Below are 22,849 nucleotides of genomic sequence, written 5' to 3' on the forward strand. Positions count from 1 at the left end.
GAGATACAGAAATGCCCAGGCCCAGAAGGGGAAACAAGGAGACCTAATGTTAGGGCAGGACAAGGCCAAATGGGTAGTGTTGGGTCGGGAGCCTCTGGGCATCAGTAGCAGATGCATGCAGGCCAGGGGAGTACCAGGAGATGCAGCAGGCAAAGAGGACTTCTCCAATGGTCAAGTGAGGTGACATGGCTCGGTGAGACCAGTGAGGAGCTGAGGACTGCACAGGTGGCAGGGACCGCTCACGCCTGCCGCCATGATGTTTTCTAGGAATCTCTTGTTGCTCAGAAGCTACTGGGGGAGAAAGACTAAGATATGGAGGTGTGAGATAACCGTGAAAACATGTACCCCAAATACACCTAGCTAAACTGCAAGAGAATAAGCTTTAAACAAAAATTGACTCTGTTACCCGGATAAGGTATTTTTTTCCATTGCTATTCAAAGACAATAGAGGCTTGTGATTAAATAACGTTTCTTTACATCTGACTCATAGTGTGTGAATTTTAAAGTCACTTTAATTACAGGATACTTGATTTAAGAAAGTGGTGTGTACAAAGTCATAAGAGGGTTCAAATGAGGATCTCACTCCTAGTCCACGGATTAAAGGGTGACATTTGAACAAAACCTTACGGGATGTGCATGGTTTTTAATGGGAGAGAAGAAGAAGAGTAAAGATGGGTATTTTAGAGTCAGGACACTGGGACAGAGGAACACGACCTGCATGGGAAAAACAAGTTGTCTACTAGCTGGAGTACATTCATCGACTGAAGCATAACGTTTCAGAAGTGGAAAGGATTTTAGACATGAATACGTTTTAAATATGATCTTCTCATTTACAAGTGAGGCGACTGAGGCGCGGGGTGGTGAAGGGCTCTGTCACTGTCGCATCAGCATTGGGGGTCAGCCTTGAAACCTGGCCCCCCAGGCGCAGGTGAGGGTTCTGTTGTCTACGACACCCTGCCCAGATTGCCGAGGACCCTAATGTGGGCTATTTCATTGGCTATAGAAATTCACAGACTGTTTTTGAGGAGAGGATTTTTAAGAAAAGTAATGCAGCTATAAGGTAATAAGATAGATTAGATGGGAGGAATAGGATGGATAGATCTGGGGAAGAAGAAAACGGACCTGGAAAGGATTATTGCAGTTGTTCGGGGATGAGGTAACAGAGCCAGGGTGTAGCGCTGTAATAATTATGATCTGGGGATTGTAACTATCATTGCTTGTTAGGTAATTTCCTAAGGGCCTCTGGTTTCCTAGTGCCTAGAATAGTGCCTAGGGACTCTTGAATGAACTGTTGAGTGAATGAGTCAACAAACGAAAGTTAGTGACTATAGAAATGCAGAAGGAGATTTCCATGAAAGAAATATTTTTTTGAGTCTCGAGACATAAACTGGAGGATTTTGGAGGAGAAATGTTGAGTTGATTTGGACCTATGGAGTTTGATGTGGAGAAGTGGCCTTCACAGGGATCTTGCAATCAGGCAATTAGAGAGTGAGCCTGGAGCTCTGAGAAGGGTTAGGGCTGCAGATGTACAGGTCTGGGGAAACAATCAGAAATATGGTGCCAGTGATTTCAAGGCTCTGCTCAGGGCTCTTTACAGACAAGCAAAATGAAAACTGGTCCCATTCTCCTCTCACCAAAGTAGACTGTGCCCTCCAGTGAAAAGTGAAAAATTAGAACTTTCCCTCATATATGCTAATCAATCTCTGGTGTGTGTGTGTTTAGTACTATTGTAGCATACATATGAAAGTTGACTGGTCTTTGAATTCAGCAGTTACAGTCAGCTAAATTCTGAACCTGAATAATGCACAGGCGTGGTGCTGTTTACTGGGAGCAAGTGATTTATTTTATTGCTTACATTTCAAATGCTTTAATATGTTTCCCAAGAATTCATTTGATTTGAAAAATAATTGCAAAAATACGACCGGAGGAAAAAAATGAAACCCATGTCAGTCAGCTGATGTGAATTATTAAGTGTATCTGTTTTTCTAGAATATTTTTACTATTAGAAAATTGGTGTCTCCCATTCCATACTAAATAAGTGTTGAACAAAGATTTAACTTATTAGTTTGAAGTTGTGCCAGGATTGCAGCCTGTGTGTCTCAGTCCTGTTCTTGATGGGGGAAAAAAGGAAGGAAGGAAGGAAGGAGAAAGGGAGTGAAATTGAATAGTAGAGTAGTAGCACAAGAAGAAGGGCTCAGGGAGAGGGTTGTTTTATATGTTTTTTTAAAGACAGGAGGCCTCACACCAGCAACCATATTACAGCGATTGTCACATCCCAGACATTCATTGTATAGAATTAATAGTAACAGTGAATGGACATGTTTTTGACTTCATAGCCCCCAGCCCGTGGCTAAGCTGAGAGCCCTCACAGATCCTCCTTTGAGAATCACCACTCCGATGGCATCCATGCTGACCTTGATGTCAAGGGACTCACATTCTTGTTACGGCTCTGTCTGTGGCTAACCATATGTCCCGGGGAAAGTCATTTAGCGTCTGCTTTGGTTTCCTGTCTGAATACCTGACCCTTCCTGCTTTACGGGGTTGTTGCAAAATGAATTAGAGAAGGTATGAGAGAATGCTTTGTATTCTCATAAGAAAGGTCCTCTGTGATTCTAAAGGGTTATTATTAATTCACCCGGAATAAAGACTACAAACTAAGCTGAACGATAAATAGATCTGATGAAAGTGCTCACAGTTTCCTGCTCTGTATAACACAAATCTCTGCCTTGGCTGCTATTAGCACCAAACGATCCCAGCTACTTGTTCCAAAAGTTTAATCTGTAATGTTATGTGATTGTGCATTTGGTAATATTTAAAAGAACGTGCGTAAAGAAGAAAATAATGTTACCTGGGTACAGATTGATCCAAGGATAGGATTTTTATAATTAGGAACAGTATTTGACACATCACCATCACAACAAGCACCCAAATAATTGTTTAAACAATGGCACAGCAACCAAGTGCCTCTCGATGCTGGATTGTTGACTTTAAAGATGAATCCCATAAATAGCCAGCAACAGAATTTTAGCCTACACAGGACTGAAGTATCTTGTGGCAAATCTTTAATTTGTGGCTAATGACTGAATCTATCTCATGTAATTTTTAAATCAGGAAATCTGAGAAAATAAGTATATGAGAGGTTAAAGATCCAAAAATGAAAGCTATGCAACTTTTAAGCCCTCAGCACTTAAATTTATATTTAACAGTGATTAAGTACTGGGTTCATATAAGGGGCTGTAATTTCATCAGGAGACATGTTCATTTTTAACTGAACAAAGCAGATTTAGTGCTTTCCTAAGAAAGGACGAAGATATTGAACTGTTAGCAAGCCACAAATAATTCTAGTTGACTTATGGTGGGCTAAATAGAAACTAATTTTCGAAGGAGTCAATAAAAATAATCTTTACTGGATAGTTTCTATAATATCCCTAAGTCTATAAGTTTGTGATTTATAGATCAGCTATCCAAAGAATGTAAACAAGAACATTTTCTCCCTACGTCTACTCCATTAAGAAGTTAAGATGAAAATAACGTTAATCTGACTCCTGTCTTCTGGTTTAACCTCATCGCATGCAGCTGCTCTATAGAAGCCCAGCCATCGGGCCAATTGCAACAAGGTCTCAGAAGCAGCCATGTCTCTGCTGGGGGGTTGCCTCTCCTTGGAATGTTCTTTTCTTCCTGCATCTGATTAACTCCTGCTCATTCTTAGAAAATCAAATCACTATCCTTCCTCCCGTTAATCCCTCCACAAACCCGTCTCTGCTGCACCACAGTTGAGGCCCCATCCTCACCCCCTCTGTTCTCAGAGCTTTATGCATTTGCCTTTTATATTACCCTGCTTTGACTTTTTGAAACTTGTTTAACCTCCCTCTCCCTCTAAAGCCAGATCAATAAGCCACATTTTCACTTTTTGAGCAGCTTCCTTCTCTGTGTCATATCACACAGAGTTCTCTCCTTCAGCCCCCACTTCATTCTAGGTCCACCCAGTATTGCAGGCTTTGGACTTGTTGCCTCATCTGAGTGTCCCACTTAGCCTTTGCATAAGCATTTTGCCTCTGAAGTGGACCTTTCTGCTTCTTTTCATCTCTATTATAATTTCCTGGCCTAGGCCGAGCTCTCGATGACCCAAATTCCATCTTGGGTCCATTGGACCAGAATCCTAGTGGGATGCAGGTGGAGGGGTAGGAGGCAGTTATGGCATTTCTTACATTGTTTCATGATAGTTTGTTTTCTTGTCTGTCTCCAATTAACTACCAATTCCTTGAGGGCAGGACTTACCTTCATCTTGGCATGTAAGGACCTGACACAGTACCTAGTACATAGTAGATGATTAATAAATATTTATAAAGTATATGTGAATGGTAAACTTAGAGCATATTATTCTTAAATTTTAAGCCCTACATGAGACAATTTATTCTTCGACCAGGACAAAATAGGTTTGTTTACAAGGAGGCCACATGAAAGCACATAGGTTCATTGGTCAGAAGAAAGACCTCCTCCTTCACTTCTTTGCTCTTTACCTGTGAAACCTACTTTGAAAAATATTTGTCTATAGACTCTGATTTTCATGTTTCCTAGTTACTTATTTGTAAGCTGTCACTGTTTAGAATGGGGACCTCTGATCTGAAAGCTGGCCTCTGGTTCTCCTACCAAAGAGAACTAGATTCTGGCTCATGAATCTAGATCTCTTGCTGACTTACTGCTGCCTGTGAACTAACTTCCCAGATGACTCTGTCTATCATGCTGAGCACTTATACCCCCAACATCAAGCACAGCATCTGTAACACAGTAGACGCCCAATATGTATTTGTTGAAAGACTGAATGATGACCTCCAGGGTTCTTGCCTGCCAACTATCTCCTGGCCCAGATCCTCTGCCATAGATGATGCCCACCCACTGGGAAATCACTCTCCCACTTGGCAGGTATGGTGTCCTGCCCATCCCTAAACACCCTTTTTTGGACCTTGTGTGCTGTGTCTGGTGCATCTGGCTGTGCTTTCTGAGCCCATTTCTTTAGAGAAGTCATTGCTCTCGGCGTTGATTCCCCTCTCATGCTCTGGGTTTCAAGTCAAAGGCCAGCTGTGTCTTTTCCCTCCACCTCCCCAAAGCCCAGAGTGGCCCGTTAACATCTTTTATCTGAGATACTTGTTGTGATGCCCTACAGCTTTTAGCACCCAGTCCCACTTGCCCCCCCAAATGTTGGCTGAATTGAATTTGAATTTCCACAGCTGGGTGCCCCCTTCCTTGTCTTCTCATGTACTGCACACAGTGAGACTCTAAGGTTGGGCGAGGAGAGTCTGGCGAGGGCTGGGGTTCAGGCCCCTGAGAGCTGCTCTGCATAAGCTTCCGTGTAGGCCACTCACATAGGAACCCACGTCCTTAATAAGAGTGTATCCATTTTTACTGAGGTTAAGATGAAAATAATAATAAAGTCAAGCCAAATCTGCTCTTTAATTATCTTTCTGGTGTGATGCAAGTTCTTAGAAGTGGGGCAAAGTCATCTTAGTGATTTTATTCACACTGTGGAGAGCCAGAATTCCAAGAGACCCAGCTTCCTTCCCTCCTTCCTCCCATCCAAGTCATTCCCTGCTGCAGTGTCACGGTGAGATATATTGTATTGTCTGTTTTAATATAATTTTTAGATCTCTTTTTTCTAGGTTCATTAAAGCCTTTCTTCCTCCCCTGTAAGTGTAGTTGTTAGCCCTGGGGTTCTGGCCAAATTCCAATTTGAGCAATTAATTACATTTCAAGGCTCATCCCTCCCTGCAGTTTCAGGCAGGGAAGGTGCATTCTTTGTCTTCCTCAGCAAGGAACTGCTGAGGGTGAAGCAGCTGTTGCTGCCTCCCCAGAGGAGAGTCGTTTGAGAAGTGGTGAGAAAGCTTCCTGCTTCTTTGAGGGAGCTGCTTGCAAAGTGAGCTGGGACAAAAGGCCTCCCTGTGAACGTGGGGCGTTTTTACAACAGCGGCCTTCAAGCCATCCATCACTCCTCTTTTGAACCACTGGCTGAGCCCAGAACAAAATGGGAAGTGATTGTGCTTTTTTTTTTTTTTTTTTTTTGAAGAGCCATTCCTGAATGGGATGGTCTCCTTTGAAGCCCTGTCAAAGGGATGTTTTTATTTTGTTTTTGTTTTTCTGAAATCCCTTCAGTTTTTGTACCTCCTGCAAGACCTCTCACACCACAGCCTGACATCATGTTCGATACCTAAGTGGCTGCCTTCACAGCTAACAAAAGACAAAGAACGCACAGATGCAGATTGTTCTAATGGAATAAATCAAAGAAATGAACGGTGTTTTCCTTTTAACTTCAAATAGCAAAAGCAATTAATATCCTTTGGAAAGCACAGGTGATAACACAACACCCAAACTCTCTCACCGAGGTTCCCTGTGACATGATCTAACAAGTCAGAAATGCAGTAAGTGTAGTTATATCCTGCAAGTTATTTTGAAATGGTATGGAGAATAACCCTTTCTAGATGCGTACTGTGTGTTTTCCTTGGCCCAGGCAACAGGGTTTGATGGAATGATAATTGGTTGTTGATGAAAAACATCAATCATCATTGCATTGTGACTTGAGGTGTATTTGTTTAATGTTAAACTTTAAGTTGTGAAATAAACCATTTGAGTTAGGGAATGGTGATTGCATTTCTAAAACTTCATTCTTTCATTTATTAGTCAAGAGTCAGTCATTCCTTATATTAATACGGCTTATTGAAAATTCCAGGATTACTCACACAGGTTTGAAGCATTTATCCTGTTAAAAAAAATGCTTTTTCAGGTTGTTGTCTCTAAACTATCCTTCCTAAAGCTCTTGGGTTTTGGTGCAGTCCTATGGCTAACATTCTTGTTGCCCAGGCAAGCCGCATTTATTCTACATTTTCCAAAGCAGGTCATCTATGTTGTTCTGGGATCAGCTACCTTTGAATTCCTTTCTCAGTGGCTGATGTCAGTGTCACAGATACATGTTTCTACCTGAAAACAGCCAGTTGCACTCAGCCTCCTCACATGTTTAGCCACTTCACAGGGGAAACGGAGTCTCCTCACTGTTTCATTCTTTCCCTCCCTGGCTCATTCCCTCATGGGAAGCACGAACAAATCCTCTCACTTTTGTTTTCACCAATCACAGTTCAGTTAACATTTCATCCCGTAGATCGTTCTCATGTATAAACACACTGCCTGTGTAAGTTGGTCCCTGTTTCCCTACCCTGACCTTCCGCCCTTTTCATCATCCGGGAAAATCCTTGTCTCCATCACTCTCACTCATTGCATTTTCAGGGGCCTTATCTCAGCCTCAAATTGTACGTTTGTTCTTAAATATCTCTCTCACTAGTCTGTAAGCAACAAGAAGACAGTTTCCTCATCTTCATTTGCTCACTGTTGTTTTTTTTTTTTGTGGTTGTTTTTGTTTTTTTCCCCCTATTTCCAGTGCCCAGCAAAATGCCTGGAAAACAGACATTTGTTAGATAAACAAACAAAAAATCACTTTCATTACTAAACGAACTTTTTTTAAGTGCCAACAATCAAGATATTTAGATTGCATGTAGGAGCACAAATTTAATTCCTCATTTAAAAAAATTTCCTATGTTGCATTAATTAGGAATGTGGCAACAGTGTGTTTTCTTCTGATTTATTTTTTTTATTGAAACAGACATATTTCAGTTATGTAGCGTGACTATCTAGTTTTTTTGTGAGCGACTTGGAATATAATCACTGTCTCTAACATTTTGATGTTGAAAGGGAATTTATTGAGTCAGGCATCGTAGTAAGTGCTTTTGCATATTTGAATCTACTCCATCTTAACCAGAGCTATGTAAGGTTGTTTTTATTTCTTTTTAATAAATTTATTTATTTATTTATTTTTGGCTGTGTTAGGTCTTTGTTGCTGCGCGTGGGCTTTCTCTAGTTGGGGCGAGCAGGGGCTACTCTTCGTTGCAGTGCCCGGGCTTATTGTGGTGGCTTCTCTTGCTGAGGAGCATGGGCTCTAGGCACGCCGGCTTCAGTAGTTGTGGCACGCAGGCTCAGTAGTTGTGGCTCCCGGGCTCTAGAGCGCAGGCTCAGTAGTTGTAGCACACGGGCTTAGTTGCTCCGTGGCATGTGGGATCTTCCCGGACCAGGGATTGAACCCGTGTCCCCTGCACTGGCAGGCAGATTCTAAACCACTGCGCCACCAGGGAAGTCCCAAGGTTGGTTTTTATATTATCATTTTATGGAAAAAGAAATTACGATCAGGGAGGTTAACTGGCTTGCCAAGGTCACACAGATAATTAATAAAGTTATCAGGAAGATCTGTATAACTATAAAGCCCATGCTTTCCCTGCTATATGAATTGACTTATGAATAAATATTTTGAGACCAAGAGAAGGACTTCCTAATTAAATTCTATTTTGGATTATTTGGAATCAACCTTCTGCTGAAACCAATAATAAAAGCTGGACAGATGAGTCAATAACAGAACTAAAACTTTTGTTCACCAGATTGATCCTCAGTTTGCATTGATAAAATCAAATGTAGTAGTTTTAGCATTGATGTAGTTGCAGCCTGTGTTTAACCAGATACCAGAAATGCCAATCTGCTCTAAGTTTATTCATCAGTGAAAACCAAAAATGCAAACCTGATAATGTGGAAGGTCAAAGGCTGGGACCAAAGCTGGTAGGCAGGTATCTGAGCGACTCTCCTACATCCACAGAGAGTGGAGCAGAGCCCCTGTTAAATACCACCCACTGATGACCCTGAGTACTGGGGGCTGGGAAACTTGTCAAAAACTATGAAGCCCCTCCAGCTGAATTGCATCATTTCTGCAAAGAGGTGTGTTTGATAGACCATTAACCATGTGATGGCTCTCATCTCACAGTGTTAAAAGTGCTACCTGTCCGTGTTCCCGTGGATGGGGAAATGCCTTTCTATCTGCATGCAGTCTAAATTTCACGAGTTTAAAAAGCAAAAAAAGCAAAATCATAGATGAAATCAGCAAGAAAAATTCCTTTTTTTTTTTGGCTGGGGCTGTGTGATACATGATATTAAATAATCAAATTGATTGGCGTTTCCATTTTTAGTCAGTCATTTCTGCATTATGCACTCACAGGTACAGGCAGAATGGATTTGATTAGAGAAAACAGCTTACAAAGATTCATCTCTTATTTAGGCCTCCCGTATCCAGGAACATTTCTGAATGGCCAAATGAAGACTTCATTTACACACTTATATATAATTTTCTTTCATCTTGGGAATTCAAAGAGCTTTATAATGTTGCTTTTTGAGTTGATTAAACCTCACAACTTCACTAAACACTGAATTATGATATTATGGATGAACCAGAGGAAGAGGCAAGATTTCAGCTTCTTATGTGCATATTCTTTTTGTTTGAAATTAGTTAATAAGAAGAGTGATGCCACAGATGAAAGTTTCATTTTTTAAATAAAATGTTTATTTTGGAATAATTTTAGACTTACAGAAGAGTTGCAGAGCTAATGCTGAATTTCCATATCCTTTGTTCAGATTCTCCTATAGTTAACACCTTATAGAACTGTGGCACACTTGCCAAAAGTAAGAAATTAGCATTGGTATATTACTATTAACTAACCTACAGAATTTATTGAGATTTCACCAGCTTTTCCTTTAATGTCCTTTTTGCATTCCTGGCTCTAATCCAGGACACCATGTTGCCTTTAGTTGTCACATCTTCTCAGTCTCTTCTGGACTGTGACAGTTTCTCCACTTCTCCTTGTTTTCATGACCTTGACAGTTTTGAAGTATACTAGTCCGGCATTTTGAAAAGGATCCCTCACATTTTATTTTCAGGGTCAGAATAGCCATGGGGTTATGGATTTTTGTGATGAACACCACAGACGTGATGTGTCCTTCTCATCACATTACGTCAGGGGACCTGTGATATCACTGTGATGACTTATCACTGGTGAGGTTGACCTTGATCACTTGGTTAAGGTAGGGTGTCTCAGGTTTCACTACTGTAAAATTACCTTTTTACCCCTTTCCCCACTATATTCTTTATAAGGGAGTCAGTAAGTCCTAAATCCAGCCCACACTCAAGACAGGAGGGAGGATCAAACAGTGGGAGGGAGAGTATCTACATACATTACTCAGAATTCCTTCATAAGGAAGATCTGTCCCTTCTCCCCCTTTTATTTATTTACTCAACCATTATTTATATCAGGATAGATTTGTTTATATTTATTTTATTCTTTGAGTTATAATACAATATCACATTATTTATTGCTCAAATTGTTCTATATTTGACTATTGAGAGCTCTTTCAGATTGGCTCCTATATAAAGGCTTGTCCTTAAATTATTCTTTAAAAAAGTATATTTTTAAATCAGTCATACATTCCACCAGTATTTTGGAGGTTTTTACAATGCGAAAGATACTATGCCAAGAAAATGTTAACCTCTATTTATTGAACTCCTATTATTTGCCCGGTGCTTATAGACATTACCATGTTTAATTTTTAAAGCGTTTCTAGAAGGTTCGGTTACTCCCCATAAGAGGTGAGATAACTGAAGTTCACAGACTCTAACCTACGTTCCTCAAATTAGTAAGTAGCAGAGAACTGCAGAAGTGTTATATCCTTTGTAGTTGATGACTAGCATTTCTGACCAGAGTCAGTATTTTCCCAAAGATTTAAGGATATGATAATTACCAGCAAATATAGTGGGAAAGCAAATCTTGACATCAAACAAATCTAGGTCTTTTTAGTTTCCAGGAATTTCCAATCCTCCACCCACCTGTAACACACACACACACACACACACACACACACTCACAAATGATTCCTGGTATACGTTCCTAGCATCCAGTTATATTAACCACACACACACACAAAAAATAGGTGACGCATATCTGTTTGGTTTATGGTTCAGTAAATTTCTGTTAAACTTGTAGGGATTTTTGTCTTATGCTCTGATTTTTGTTTTGTACCCCTATTTTTAACAGTTTTAGCTGCTGGTTTTCAAATACAGTTTACTGGAAGGTACCACGATTTGTCAGCATCCTCTTCTCTGTTTCTAAGAATAGTCTTTGCTCATGCTAGACATAGAACAGTAATGCATAACTCATGGGTTTCTTGAGTGGAAGTAGGTAGTAATCAATTTGCTGTCTTCATTTAACGCAGCCATCCCTACTACACACACACACACACACACACACACACACACACACACACACACACACGATTGCAGTTGAATCTACTTTTTGGTAACAACAGATGGCAGAGTTATGGAGGGAAGATCAAACTCTAGAAGTAAGAATTGATGGTTAAAAAGCATTATGCATAAATGAGGGATGATACATTAATGTTTTCTTTGTTCAGGAATATGTAAGTGAGAAAACAGTGGTTTATGTTAAAGAACTTTCAGTTAGCTGTAAATAAAGAAGAAGCTCTTACAAAACAAAGAAACTGGAGTGTAAAGCCCTCATAGGAAAAAGATAAAACAGCCTTGATGAGGTGTCATTAAGAACATAATTTTTTTTTAAGGATTGCCAAACTCAAATAGATATATATCACCAGCCATTATGTGCCAGACCTTTTTTGGGACTTTGGAAATAAGATGGAGAATAATCTTTTCTCTTAATGAGGCATGAAAGTATTTAGCAGAATCACAAACATACAGAAAATGGACACACACACACACACACAGACACAATTTTAACCTGATTTTGAATATCTGAATATATGTCTCAATCAGCATGAGCTCATGGTAATATTCAGTAATTATAATGAAAGTAAGTAAAATAAGAAGAGCACTTTTAATATTTTATTTTCAAAGCACACTAGGGATTCAAGTACCCTTTGACATTTCATTTCTGAAAACTGGGTGGATGTTGGGGTTTCTGTGTGGGGTGGGGACCACATGATAGAGAATTGATACCTAACTACCGACACTGCTTTCCAGCTGAAAGAGAAATATGCATTGACACACTTGTGGCTGGAGTGAATGTCACCATGGAGAGAAAGTGTAACATTAGCAACTGGCTTATGTGTTAAAAAAAAATTTTTTAAGGCTCATGGCCCTTCGCTGGTATGTTTTATGGGTTTGTGGGGGATTTTCATCACTTATATACCTTATGTTACCTGAAACTGGATGTTTCAGGTAACATCCAGTTACCTGAAAATGGGGAATTCTTCAAGTTGACTCCATGGAAACCCTTTTCATTCTCTAATTTTAGAGTTTAAAATTCATTTTTATGCTATTCCTATTCCATTTTTAAATTGTGTAACACACTATGGTTGTTGATTTTAAATTAAAAAATTAGAAAAAGGGTTTCTGGCCTATAGTGGTTTGCAATAAATAGGGAAGGTAGACAGGTACATAATAAAATACAATATAACATGGAAAAATTATGATTTGAAGAGCAATTATGCAAACTATTTGTTAGAAGTATAAAAGAGAAAGACCCTAGAGGATGCCCTTACAAAAAGAAGAAGTATTTAGGATTCCATCCTGTAGACCAAATTTCTATGCTTCCAGAATTCTTATTTAGGTCCTAGGTAGAACCCATAAATAGTTCAATCATTTACTGATTACTTGGGATAGAACATTTCTTCAGGAGAGAAAACTGACAGAATTATCTGATTTAGTTTAGACTGTAATCTCCTGGATTTCTTCCAGAAACAGAGTTAGATGGCATATTTGCAGACATGCTTATTCTTGCTGCCTTGTTTCCTATTTACCTTTCTAAGCTGAAAGTATATCCAATTAAGTTATGTTACACCATCGAATCATTGGCAGTTAGGTCTTGGATGGTGTGTAGCTTGTTTTAACAACCAGTGTTACAGACCAGACCATTATACAGGGCCAGCACAGACATGCTTCTCATTAGCCCATCTATTTTAAAGAGAAACACACTGGATGCTGAGCGAACTGAATTTCCACGCACTGGTTTGCAGCAAAATAAGCCTGAAAATGGCCGCGGGGGGACCTCACTTCAGATTTTATTAAAGTTCATCAACTACATATTATGCAGATACATAAAAATAGATTAGCAATCATAAAATAATGACATGTTTATTAGCTTGAAGAGTAATTGCATAGGACTCAAAAAATGAAGCATTGCTAAAACTTGATAAAGTTGAGGAGAACTCCTCCTTCTGTCAAGCACAGCACAAATAGATTTTGGGGAGAATGCCACATTATATCTATTAGCTGAGCTATTATCATATAAAATTTTGTCTCATTTAAGGAAATGAGAGTCAAAATTAAATCCAGAAAAATTATTATAATTATAGGACCTTTTGTCCTTTGTGGCTAAAAACCACTTGACATGTGTTAATGTCTTTTGGAAAATGTGCAAGTATTTATGGACAACAGTTCAGTTCAATAGGAAAAAACCCCAAAGGGCCAACATCTTCATGTCTGTAATTAGGCGTTACGGGCAGAATCGTTATGGGCAGAATTGTATCCTCCCCCAAAATTCATAGTTTGAACCCCTAGTACCTCAGAATGTGACTGTATTTGGAGATAAGGTCTTTACAGAGATAATTAAATTTAAATTAAGCCATTAGGGTGGGCCCTGAGCAATATAACTCACCCTAATCCAATCAGAACAGGAGATTTGGACACAGACACATACAGGGAAGATGATGTAAAGACGCAGGGAAAAGACCATCCACAAGCCAAGGAAAGAGGCAGGCCCGGGGCAGGTCCTTCTCTCACAGCCCTTGGAAGAAACCAACCCATCTGACATCTTGATCTTGGACTTCTAGCCTCCAGAACTGTGAGACAATAAATTTCTGTTGCTTAAGCCCCACAGTCTGTGCTACTTTTTTCCTTTTTTTTTTTTGCAGACCTAGCAAATGAAAACAGTAGGAATAACTGAAAATTAGCTATCTACCTGCCAATCAATCACTTGCTCCGGGTCTTTGAAAGCAAGTTCAGGTCCTGCCCACTGCTAACATTTGCAGGGCCAGAGGACAGAGAACAAATGGAAACCCACAGATCACTTAAGAAAGAGAAAATACTAATTAATTGATCAAATCATTCTCTCATATAGCATGAATGAAATAGATTATTGCAAAATAAAATATTGTTTCCCAGTAATATAAATATTTAACAATTATGAATCAATAGCTGTTCAATCCAAATGTTTTATCCTTTTGCATTGACGTAGTTTTACAATGGTAACAATTTTAAAATGTTTCAGCTATGCTTTTTTGTTTTAGCATCTTCATTGGAGTATAATTGCTTTCAATGGTGTGTTAATTTCTGCTTTATAACAAAATGAATCAGCTATACATATATATATGTATCCCAATATCTCCTCCCTCTTGTCTCTCCCTCCCACCCTCCCTATCCCACCCCTCTAGGTGGTCACAAAGCACCGAGCTGATCTCCCTGTGCTATGCGGCTGCTTCCCACTAGCTATCTATTTTACATTTGGTAGTGTATATATGTCCATGCCACTCTCTCACTTCGTCCCAGCTTACCCTTCCCCCTCCCCTGTCCTCAAGTCCATTCTCTATATCTGTGTCTTTATTCCTGTTCTGCCCCTAGGTTCTTCAAAACCACTTTTTTTTTTTTTTTTTTTTAGATTCCATATAGATTTTTTTTTTTTTAGATTCCATATAGTTTTTTTTTTTTTACATTCCATATAGATGTATTAGCATATGGTATTTGTTTTTCTCTTTCTGACTTCCTTCACTCTGTATGACAGTCTCTAGGTCCATCCACCTTACTACAAATAACTCAATTTTGTATCTTTTTATGGCTGAGTAATATTCCCTTGTGTATATGTGCCACATCTTCTTTATCCATTCATCTGTCGATGGACACTTAGGTTGCTTCCATGTTCTGGCTATTGTAAATAGAGCTGCAATGAGCATTGTGGTACATGACTCTCTTTGAATTATAGTTTTCTCAGGGTATATGCCAAATCGTGGGATTCCTGGGTTGTATGGTAGTTCTATTTTTAGTTTTTTAAGGAACCTCCATACTGTTCTCCACAGTGGCAGTATCAATTTACATTCCCACCAACAGCGCAAGAGGGTTCCCTTTTCTCCACACCCTCTCCAGCATTTATTGTTTGTGGATTTTTTGATGATGGCCATTCTGACTGGTGTGAGGTGATACCTCATTGTAGTTTTGATTTGCATTTCTCTAATGATTAGTGATGTTGAGCATTCTTTCATGTGTTTGTTGGCAATCTGTATATCTTCTTTGGAGAAATGTCTATTTGGGTCTACTGCCCACTTTTGGATTGGGTTGTTTGGTTTTTTGTTATTGAGCTGCATGAGCTGCTTGTAAATTTTGGAGATTAATCCTTTGTCAGTTGCTTCATTTGCAACTATTTTCTCCTATTCTGAGGGTTGTCTTTTCATCTTGTTTATGGTTCCCTTGGCTGTGCAAAAGCTTTTAAGTTTCATTAGGTCCCATTTGTTTATTTTTGTTTTTATTTCCATTTCTCTAGGAGGTGGGTCAGAAAGGATCTTGCTGTGATTTATGTCAAAGAGTGTTCTGCCTATGTTTAACTATAAGAGTTTTATAGTGTCTGGCCTTACATTTAGGTCTTTAATCCATTTTGAGTTTATTTTTGTGTATGGTGTTAGGGAGTGTTCTAATTTCATTCTTTACATGTAGCTGTCCAGTTTTCCCAGTACCACTTATTAAAGAGGCTGTCTTTTCTCCATTGTATATTCTTGCCTCCTTTATCAAAAATAAGGTGACCATATGTGCGTGGGTTTATCTCTGGACCTTCTCTCCTGTTCCATTGATCTATATTTCTGTTTTTGTGCCAGTACCATACTCTCTTGATTACTGTAGCTTTGTAGTATAGTCTGAAGTCAGGGAGCCTGATTCCTCCAGCTCCATTTTTCTTTCTCAAGATTGCTTTGGCCATTTGGGGTCTTTTGTGTAATATCACTGATGAACATAGATGCAAAAATCCTCAACAAAATACTAGAAAACAGAAACCAACAGCACATTAAAAGAATCATACACCAGGATCAAGTGGTGTTTATCCCAGAGATGCAAGGATTCTTCAATATATGCAAATCAATCAATGTGATAAAACATATTAACAAACTGAAAGTGAAAAACCATATGATCATCTCAATAGATGCAGATAAAGCTTTTGACAAAATTCAACACCCATTTATGATAAAAACCCTCCAGAAAGTAGGCATAGAGGGAACTTACCTCAACCTAATAAAGGCCATATATGACAAACCCACAGCCAACATCATTCTCAATGGTGAAAAACTGAAACTATTTCCACTAAGATCAGGAATAAGACAAGGTTGTCCACTCTTACCACTATTATTCAACATAGTTTTGGAAGTTTTAGCCACAGCAATCAGAGAATAAAAAGAAATAAAAGGAATCCAAATCGGAAAAAAGAAGTAAAGCTGTCACTGTTTGCAGATGACGTGATACTATACATAGAGAATCCTAAAGATGCTACCAGAAAACTACTAGAGCTAATCAATGAATTTGGTAAAGTAGCAGGATACAAAATTAATGCACAGAAATCTCTTGCATTCCTATATGCTAATGATGAAAAGTCTGAAAGAATAATTAAGGAAACACTCGCATTTACCATCGCAACAGAAAGAATAAAATACCTAGGAATAAACCAACCTAAGGAGAGAAAAGACCTGTATGCAGAAAACTATAAGACACTGATGAAAGAAATTATAGATGATACAAACAGATGGAGAGATATACCATGTACTTGGATTGGAAGAATCAACGTTGTGAAAATGACTCTACTCCCCAAAGCAATCTACAGATTCAATGCAATTCCTATCAAACTATGAATGGTGTTTTTCACAGAACTAGATCAGCTATGATTTTAATATGACTGAAAGTAGCCAAAATGTCAGACAGATATATTTAATTATCATTGTACAGGTATGGATGTTCTGTTGATGAGCTGGCAAAGTCTGGGATAATAAAAAAGACGTACATAATTTGTAAATTATTAGATATTTATTAGATCAATTTATTTTTGTCTTTATTTCAGCACAACCACTAATTACTTAACTATAATCAGAATTTTTTTCTGATTTATGTTCTATTGTAATTAATTTTAAAGTACACATAATTTGAATATATCTTCATCAGAATATAAATTAAACAAATTGTAATTATTTTCAAAGTGTGTATAATTTGAATACATTATCTTCAGAAATATAAATTGAATAGGATGTAAAACATTAGCATTATTTTTCATGGAGTTTTTTTTCTCTAAAATATGCAATATCATCTAATAAAGTTAAAATGTAGACTTCAAGTTAAAATTATTAGAAATAAAATATCTGAATCTAAATTATTTAAATAAAGCTAACATTTAAAAATTTAATTAATTAAATATTGTAAAAGATAAAACTATTCACAGTTATCATGTTTAGTATTCACCTAGTTGACAACGTAAAGAGTATTATACTTTACTGTGTGTCAGATTTTGACATAGATAGGTAGATAGATAATAGTTGTAAATAGGTATACAAGTTTAAGAGTAATATTAATAGTTTAATCTTATAGAATGTTTCTCAGCTGCTAAGTAAACCTGTGGTGAATACTGTACTGATTTAGACACCTTTTGGATCACAAATTGGATCCACAAATTAGAGCAGGAAGAGAAGTAAATGGATACTCAGCACTACGGGAAACAATACTTATGCAACAATCTGTTTCATTCATGCTATTTGAGAGGAAATATTTGGCAAATGAATAGTTTTCTCTCTTTCTTAAGTGTTTCTACCACATGTACTCTTCCTGTACCCGGAAGCACTGCTACCAACGCACATATTCATGGCATTCACATATAGATGCCTTTTGTTCTAAGGACATATAAGATAAATGAGGAGAAGCACTTCCTGGGGCCTGATTTGTGTTAAAGGAGATGTTTAGGCTTACAGGTTGGACTGTGATGGTGCTGACGGCCAGATTTCAAGTTACAGAGGCACTCCTCTATTGTTTAATAAACGTATTTTTGCATGTGTCTGTGGTATGTGTGGCCATATTTTTTAATTTGCTATATGTGAGGCCCTCCGAAGAGTGAGAACCAGGGTTGGGACCTCCCTTTCCTGCCCACATCTGAGAGCCTGTTGTGGGTTGAATAGTGACCCCAGCCCCCAGTATTCCAGTCCACCCCAAATCTCACTGTGACATTATTTGGAAATAGATTATTTGCAAATGTAATTAAAGGATCTTGAGATGAAATCATCCTGGATTTAGGATAGGCCCTGAATCCAGTGAGTGGTATGCTTTTAAGAAGGGTAGAGGACATGGACATACCTACACAGGGAGGAAGGCCTTGTTAAGATGGAGACAGGGATTGGAGTTATGTTGCCAAAAGCCAAGGAGTGCCTGGGGCTACCACAGACTGGAAGAGGCAAGAAAGGATTCTTCTCTAGAGCCTTCAGGAGGAGCATGGTCCTGCTGGCACCTTGATATTGGACTTCTAGCCTCCAGAACTGTGAGAGAATACATTTCTGTAGTTGTTAGGCACCTAGTTGTGGTATGGTGCTACAGGAGTCCCAGGAAACGAATGTAGGGTGGTCCTGGTTATTATGGATAGACTCTGGACATTGACTCTTGTCTTTCTATAACCAGTAAGAATAACCCAAGAAATGTTTTCTCTCCATGCACTCTAGTAGTTATTATGTCAGCATGATGGAATCCCATTATAGCTTCATTTGGCTTAATCAGATTCAACTTTTCAAAAGTGAAGAGGAAAATGATAATTTCAACAATATTGGCAAGTGATATGTTTACCACTCCCTGAGCATGTATCCCATTCAGTGTGAACTTTGGATTTGAAATATGAATCTGTGGCTATCAGTCTAGTTTCCCCATGCTCCTCATAGTATCAGCACCTACCCACCTATCTATCTATGTATTTAACTATCTACCTGTCTATCTTTATTTCTATCTAATAAAGCATGGTTCCTAAACAAAAACACATTAATACAACTGTGCTCAACCAAAGAGACAGTGATCTGTTCCAATACTGAGGGAAAAACCCAGCTGCACCGTGTTTAGTCACTACTCTGTGATCTCAGAACAGACTATTCTAACTATGTCATCCATGAACTGAATATTATGTTCTGGACCCACTCTGTGAAAATTCAAACACTTATTTCCAAGCTGACTAAAATGATATAATCCAGAGATCCAGGGCATTCTTGACTCTGCCATTGAATCTGGTCAAGTTGATTACAAATTATTTCTGTATTCTCACTATAGTGTGAGAACAAATGAAGTAGGTAGGTGTGGTTCTCAAAAGTTTCTTTAAACTATTCTTAGGCTACAATGTTTACAGGGAAAAACTTATGAGGAAAAAGAAAATACACTCATAAATGGTTGAAAAGTCTTGCACCGTATAAAATTTTATAAAACTGCCTTGTAACATGCAGCCTAAGTTTTAACTACATTTCATTTTGGAAGTGGGAGAGGAAATGCTCTTTGAAGAAATCTTTATGATGGACTGGTGAAGGGAACTGGCATGATTACAGTTTTTGAGCAGTTCTTTGCATCTTCAGGGCAGTAAACACACTTTGAGGAGTTAGTAAGTGTGGATATGGGGACCACAGGATGGAGGAGAAGGAAACCCTTCTTCATGTTCGTAGGCAGAATCATCAGTATCTTCAATAGGTCCTTTAAAATATTTGATATTAAAATAGTATATTATTTTCTTAATCTCTGAAATGTAAGTGATATTGGACTTTAAGATAACAGGATTTGAAATCCAAGAAATCTAAGCTTGAATATGTTCCAAAGCCTATTGGGTGCTCGATGTTGGGAAACCTATTTAATATCTTGGGGTCTCAGTTTCATCACATAAAAATGGGCAAAATAACAATTGCTCATGGAATTCTCATAAAGATTAATAAGATAGCTTCTATAAAGTGACTAGTACAGTGTCTAAGGTAGAATAGGCACTGATCAAATGGAATCTACTATCCTTTATCTTATTTCACAGAAATTTGTATATGTATATTTATATATTTGTATAATATAAATCATTTTAATTAAAATTTTTAAAATGAGCACTATCCATCAATAACAGGAATGTTTTGAAATGATTTTCTGCCTGGAATGATTTTGGTTGGTGCTGGTGATAGCTGCTTTTACTTTCAGACAATTTTGTTACATTTACAATATTTGGGGGACACAGAGGAAAACCTCTGTCAGAGTCACTCACTCCCTGTCACCAGTACTTTATTCTCCCTCCTGAATGCCTAAGATGTTAAGTCCACGGGAAACATAACCAAAGGGGAGAGGCAACAGTGGGAGCCACTGCTGGCTATGCCACTCCCCTCTCTTCCTCTTTAAAGCAATTGATGTAAGTTCACCATAGCAGAGAGCTTAAATATTATGCTCTCTCAAGAGAGGCAAAGTGGAGTGTATGTGCAGTAAGACCAATTATATGGTAGATTCTAATCTGTGTTTTTCATTTTTCATTAACGATCACCACCACTTGCTAATCATCCCTGCCATCTTGGCGAGGACAGGACGAGTTTTACAGGCTGTGCTGGGAGAACAAACAGTCTCACAGTGCTCTCTCTTGCAAGGAAAATCACAGGAGACAACCACAGTGTTTAGAAGGCTTACAGCAAATTATTTTCCACTTAGTAGTCGTAATATTTAGGGTTCAGAAAACCAATTAATACAGATTACCGGTAAAGAAAGGGAATTAGGTTGGATTAGGATACAAATTCAATGCAATTTTCTCTCTTCTGCTGGTGGTGAGAAAAATTTTTTTAAAAAGAAAGATAAAAGCTTACACTATGGCCACTGATGTACCCACAGACCACCCACATATTACATCAATTTTCTATTTTTCTGAGTTCTTAATTCTAATAAAGATCTGATGAATATTATGAGATGTTTAATATTCTATTGTTTTTCTTCGGAAGTCAAATTAGGATCTGTTAATTTTTTTTTTGTTTGTTTTTTTTTTTTTTTTTTACTTAAGTAAACCATTTTGGTCTTGGGATGTTTCTGAGAACTATGTCTTTCAAGGACTTTAAATGACCCCTTACCTCGATCTCCTTTATATTACTAACATCACATTTCACAAAAAGCAGGAATTGCTAAGAATATGAAAACTAAAAGGCAGATCATTTTATCTTTCTTGATTTTAAAAATCAAGCGACTGAAAAATAGGCATACTTTTTCACGACCCAGTTTGAAGGCTGTGACATGGACTAGGACCCATTTGTACATGGTGGACCTGAAATTCCAGCAGGTCATTCCTGCCTTTTGCTGCCTCTGAAAACACATGCACAAACATGTCACAGAAGCAAAGCAGAGAGCAAAGATGAGAAGACAGCCATCGGACTTGTTGGCTCAGTGCTGTCTCCAACAGTGTACGTGCTCTTGCTCTTTTATAAAATGATATCTTTGTTCCTTCAGTAATGTGACTTAGCATTTATATAGCATAGACTATGTGATAAAATACTGCCAGTTTCCAGCTCATTTCTCTTAAGTGATTTAATCATTTCATGCACCCAGAACAGAAAAAACATACACTGCAGGGCAACAGGTGCTTAAAAGTGCCTTGAGGGAAATACATCCATCATGTCATTCCATGTTTTATACGCATAATTTATTTATTTTTCCTTCCTGATCCTGAGGTAGGGAAAGCACCTGCAACCCACAGCAATGCTTTTTATAGGACACTTCCAGATTCTAGGCAGTTTTCATCAAAGCATCAAAGCTTTGGGGCTGTGATCTTCTTTATACACTTCATATATAGCACACTCTTCAGCTAATATAAAAATAAAGCAATAGAGCTACAGAAATTCATTTTCTTCACTACCTCTCCCACATCTAAACACCCATTTAAAAATAATATCCCTATGTCCTGGAGTATACCTTTCCTCTTCCCCCCACTTATAACTTTCTGTCTCCCTAGTACCAGGTTGGAACACCACATAGTACATATTTTCTCAATGCATCATAATTACAGAAAGACCTGTGCTATATAGCTTTATGCAGGTTTTCCTTGTGATGAAAATTCAGTGTGCTAACAACCCTTAAAATTTCTCATTTCCTTCACCGAATATAATGGTTTTTTGATTTTACACAGGGGGCTGCAGCATAAAGAAGGAAAAACCATTTTGAATGGATTATAAAATAATTCTCTATGGCGACTAAACGCCATACGATTCTTCCCTTCCTCATATTAAGATTTCCTGTGTGTGAACACTTAGAAAAAAGATGCTTTAGTATAAAGATGGTCTTTGGCTTTAGTTTCGGAGCTGACGTGAATATAATTTTTTTTGCAAGAGGCAAATTTGATAAGGGGAATCATGGAGCCAGAAATTGTTGAGTGCCAGTGATATGGACCACAGCAGTGGGCTGGATGGGTAGATCTCCTTGTGTATTTCCATTTTCTTTTTCACGTATGTACATCTACTTATTCTATTTTATTACTAGTTAGGAAATGTCAGTAAGCAAGTGTTCAGCAAAGGTGAGTGCATATCCTTCCCAGCGTAGCTTGGCTCTGAACGATATTCTTATTAGATCTCCAATGCACTGGGCCATGGAGTAGGCTGCTGAAAGAGCACAGGGGAAGTGGTCAATAGTCTTAAGAAGCAGTCAGTGATTGTATCAATCAGGATTTTGTTTTCAACTGCTGGTGTCAAAAAGCCTAACTCAAGTTAGCATGAGGAAATAAGAGGGGATTATTGGTTCTTATAACCCAAATTCAGTTCAGTATAGGCATGGAGCTGGCCTTAGGAATGCTGGAGACAGTGGAGGCCATCACTTTTGAGAATCCCTGCCTCTCTGTGTGGGTTAGATTTATTTTTTACTGATGCAGAGGCATTTTCTCCATGTGTGGTAGGAACTCCAGACTTGCATTCCTTCAGCTCCATAATCTGAGAAGAA

This window comes from Balaenoptera musculus, chromosome 10, assembly GCF_009873245.2.
Source record: "Balaenoptera musculus isolate JJ_BM4_2016_0621 chromosome 10, mBalMus1.pri.v3, whole genome shotgun sequence".
NCBI classification, from domain to species: Eukaryota; Metazoa; Chordata; class Mammalia; order Artiodactyla; family Balaenopteridae; genus Balaenoptera; species Balaenoptera musculus.